General features: G+C 38.5%; 1 pseudogene across 1 annotated transcript; it reads right to left on the reverse strand.

Moving 5' to 3' along the window:
* Positions 1–696: 696 nt before the first annotated feature.
* On the reverse strand, positions 697–2,237 carry LOC149232645 (uncharacterized; annotated as a pseudogene). The gene is made up of 2 exons (XR_016247552.1): positions 2,004–2,237; positions 697–1,686 (listed from the first exon to the last, which is right to left on the reverse strand). The product of XR_016247552.1 is annotated as an uncharacterized LOC149232645 (transcript).
* Positions 2,238–4,511: the final 2,274 nt, after the last annotated feature.

Genomic DNA, 4,511 nt, shown 5'->3' on the forward strand with positions numbered 1-4,511 from the left:
TATTCAGTAAATGAACTTCGTTCATTTCAACATGAACTATAATAAAATGACATAAATTCTGTCTTAATTAATTAGGCTAGTTTGGTGGTTAGTTTCTCTCTCATGAGACCTTTTTTTTTATAGTAAGCGAATTACTTTTGACGCTGCACAATACAATATTCTCTCTTCTCTACAGACTTTGCATCTGCTGAAGAATTGTGGTATGAGATTCAAACCTATTGGCGTTTGGGAGTGATTGTGAATTGGGATTGATGTGATTACTGGGATAAACTCTAATGGGAAAATTGGAAAGTGGAGCCTGGGAAATAAATGGTCTCAACAAATACTTGTGTGACAGATACATGAGAGAAAGATGCTAGTTGCTTTATCTGGAAGAAAGTCAGAAATTGTTTATCCCAATGATGGAATATGCAATTGCTGGTAGGACATTCACTATTCATTCATAGATCTATAAATTTTAAAAAGACTGACAAAAACTACCATTATTTCCTTGGGAAAATGTATCATATACATATTTCTCAATTGAAATATAATTGTTAAGAAAAGTTAAAAGCCATACAGGTTCTTGACAGGTAGATTTGCAGACAGTGAATCTTTACATCCACTTTTACGTCCATGGATCCCACCTTATCCAAGGAAAATAAAAGTTTCTGACGGTTGTCGTAGCTTATCTTCTCTGATCTTGAAAGCCAAATGCAACTCAATTTTTTTTTGAGCTCAACAGAAAAACTGAAAAGTTGAAAGCCTTTTATGCAAACGGATGCAGCCTATGAATGTACTGCAATAAACAGCCCCAAATATAGTAGTTTTTGAGAAGTTCCTGTGATCAATTATGTGTTTTCAATGAAGCTCTTCTTGGTTTAAATGGAGCAAACTCATATTACAAATAAAGTAGGCCACTGGGAATGAGTGTTTCGGGCGTAGTTTTTTTTTTGGAGAGGTTCGGCAAAGTACATCTCTTTTATGTCTGGTTTATTACAGAAATTACAGTACAGTACTAATGAGTGAAGGCATAAATGACTGTGGAGATATAGATAGCCAAGGCTGTTGAAACTAGACCAACCAAAGTTAAGGTTGCCCTCACAGTGGAGCTTCTCCCACAGGACAGAATGCCCAATCTGATCTGTATCACGTTCACCATAGACAACATCAAGAATACGCACCCCATTACTGATCCTAATGCCGAGGCAAGCATTCCAAGCCTTAGCAACTTGTTGTTGATGTGACCCTTGACTGCGTCATGAAGATCTTTGCTGCTAATTTCAAGCCCTGTGCAATCAAGCTGGAGAATAGAAATGCACTGAATGATGTCACTTCAAATATCAAAACGTTCTTAACAATGTCTTCACCTGCATCACAGGCGCCACTTTCCTCTAAGCTCCTCTGCCCACGAGTTGCCAATGACAGCCCAACGAATACTGCAACCGTGAACAACGAGTTCACATTCACTAGGCCATCCAAGGCTGTAACGTGCATACTTGTTGTTCCCTTGCTCAGAATCTTGTCCATCTCGTCTATACCCTCCGCGGCAAGAATCGAATGACCTGATGCCATTGCAAATATGGAATTCCTCGTGGTTCTCGTTCAATAACCAGGGTAAGGTTCTTCAAGTGGGAACCAGATGAACTCCCCACAGCAATATGTTTCAAACATTTTACGGAAAAATGTCCCCGTGGGTCAGTTGGACTGAAACACGCAATTTAATATTTTTATATCAGAATTTGCTGTGTATTGGAGAACACTAGAAAATGACGTCTTTAGGATGAAGCAAGCTAGTGGCCCACTTCATTAAGAACAAACAGAGGCTGTATTGCCCTCCCTGGCTATAATCGAACAAACTAAGTATATGTCTTGCAGAGATGGACTGGAAAGAGGGAAAATTGGGGGAAACTCAATATAGACAACTGAATAGGACTGCAATCAGAACGCCTAGACCTCGAAATTAATGCTCTACCTGGTTCGATAATTTAAATTTTAAAACAAAATAACCGAACGACATATACCCATGTGAATATACTGTTCAATGGATCAGTTCTGAACAATACTGTGAAGTATTGTAGAGCTGTTTATCACACTTCAGTCGCTAACTATGTTATCCAGGTATTTCTTGAAATTGTTTTCAATAACAACTCCCAACTTAGAAGGCAAGGCAGATTTAAATGGAGAGGTGGCTCCATGTTATCACCCCGAATCCCCGATATCTGCAACTGCCCTCGATGGGAGGGCACGAGGAAAACTCTTTTGGAAAATCCATGTTATATAAAATTTTGTGAATAATGAAATATCTATAATAAATCCGCAAACTGACTCGTTATACTGCTTGCGGGGCTGGGCTGTAGTAGCGAAATTCCTCAATTCAAAAGATAATAATTTTTTTTTTATAATCTTCTATTCATTAGATTTTTTAAACTAAGAATATCGCAAAGAAATTTATTCTATATGTCCAATCTAGGAATAAGGAACTTCCTGGGATCGGCAAACAGTCAACGAGCTGTTCCACTCTGCTGACAGTTTCTGTGTGTAATAAAAACTATCATGTGAAGCACGTTATCAAATATAATAATAGGAAAGTAGTTGGTCATGGGGTGATGACTGAAAATTGCAGAATGCTGGCCTCCGTCTTTACACACACGGCCAGGATAAACGCGTGTTTCTACTGTGTCTGTTGGTCAATCTTGCTTTGTTTTTGTATTTAAATATCTGCGATGAGCGACGACTTACAAGGTAAGTAAGCCCTTGCGGAGCGCACCACCAAACTCGCAGAGAAGAACAATACGCAGCACAGCCAAAATCCTGATGCCGGACGGTAACCGGGGAGACTATTCCAAACCTCGAGCCCTTGAGACCTCAGAAATCCCTGGGATCGTCAATCAGTTTCGCCTGGCAGCCAGAAATGCCATGGCAGCAGGTATACATCTTTGAATTTCCCCTGTTAGGCTTCAGGCCCTAATTAACTTTTGATGTTCGGCAGTGTGTTTTTTCCTCCGTTGTGCCCAGAGAAGCGAACTCTTTTAGTGGGAAAATTCTGGTTATTGGGACATCAAGCTTCTTCATCTAGGAGCTCGGTCCAGATTTTTTTTTTTTTTTCTATAATATTATTTATTCTGTCAGGAATTTTACAGGCGCATTTAAGTTGAAGCAAAACACTAGCTCTGTCATATCCCTAGGCACTAAGCCATTGGGCTGCTGTTGAAACATTTTGACATTCTAATTTTCTGGATTTTCAACTATTTAATAAGAAATTTGATTATGGAATAGCTATTTAGTGGGCTTTGGGTCCAGATTTTGAACCAAAGCTCTGATACCATGTGTAAGAACCCGAATCCTATTATTAGAGCTTTTATTTCGTTATACACTAACATATCTATTTTCCTGTTAATTTATAAATAACAAAAGGAGCTTGCTGACCTTTTCACATAGCTTTAAACATTTAACATTTTATCATTTTATCATAAGCAACATAAATTAAGGTGAGCATTCCATTGATATCAACTTAACAAGAGTAGTCCATGGAAATATACCTGTTCCGGCGGTTGATGACGATACCTTTGTCTGATAGCTCCAGCTGAACGCTCCTTCGAGCCGACCCAACTGGATTTATCTCCCAGCCAACTAGGAAATAAATTCCTAGCCCAGGAAACCTCCACAGGTTCCCTAGCCCTCCGTGCCCAAGTCCAACCAGATATAGTGTGTCCTCAAAAAGAATGTGCAAAACTAGGTAATGATACTTTCCTCCTCTCAAACCTAAGAAACCTCCACAGGTTTCCAAGGTCTCCCAAAAATCATAACAAGGCCAAACAATCACAACCAACCCCTACAATCCTAAGCAAAACCCCCACTCCCCTCTTCTTCCTTCCCCCTTCCCTTTTATACCCTCTTTCCTCAACCACCTCTCATTAATGTCATTAACTCTCACCCATCCTTGGTTGACTTCTCTTCTAAGCTAGAGTACATTTGGAATTGTGATATGAATTTAAAATTGAGAATTTAATGGGAAAGGATCATGTCTTCTCCAAAGTAAATCTAAAAAGTACATTTGGGAATGTGAAGTGTAATTACATGGGGAGGACCATGTCTCCTCCTTATTAAATGTGAGGGTACATTGGGGAATGTGAAATGAATAAATATATATTGATGATAAGATGGAGAGGACTTTGTCTTCTCCTTAGTAAATGTGAGGGTACATTGGGGAATGTGAAATGAATAAATATATATATTGATGATAAGATGGAGAGGACTATGTCTTCTCCCAATTAAATGTGAGGGTACATTGGGGTGTGTGAATGAATAAATATATTTTGAATTAATGGAAGGAGACCATATCCTACACAATATTCAAATTGAGAAGGTAAGTGGGGAATTTGAATAATGGAAATCATAAATTTATTTTAGACCAATATTTCTCAATATTTTCAGATAATGTAAATAATAACACAATTTGTAGGATAAGATTTAAGTGGGGCATTACATACATAGACAACCCGAGATGATCGCGGAAAAACACCTATTTT

The sequence above is a fragment of the Pinus tabuliformis genome, chromosome J (genome assembly GCF_031772625.1).
Source record: "Pinus tabuliformis cultivar Carrire ecotype Pingquan chromosome J, CPIR1, whole genome shotgun sequence".
NCBI classification, from domain to species: Eukaryota; Viridiplantae; Streptophyta; class Pinopsida; order Pinales; family Pinaceae; genus Pinus; species Pinus tabuliformis.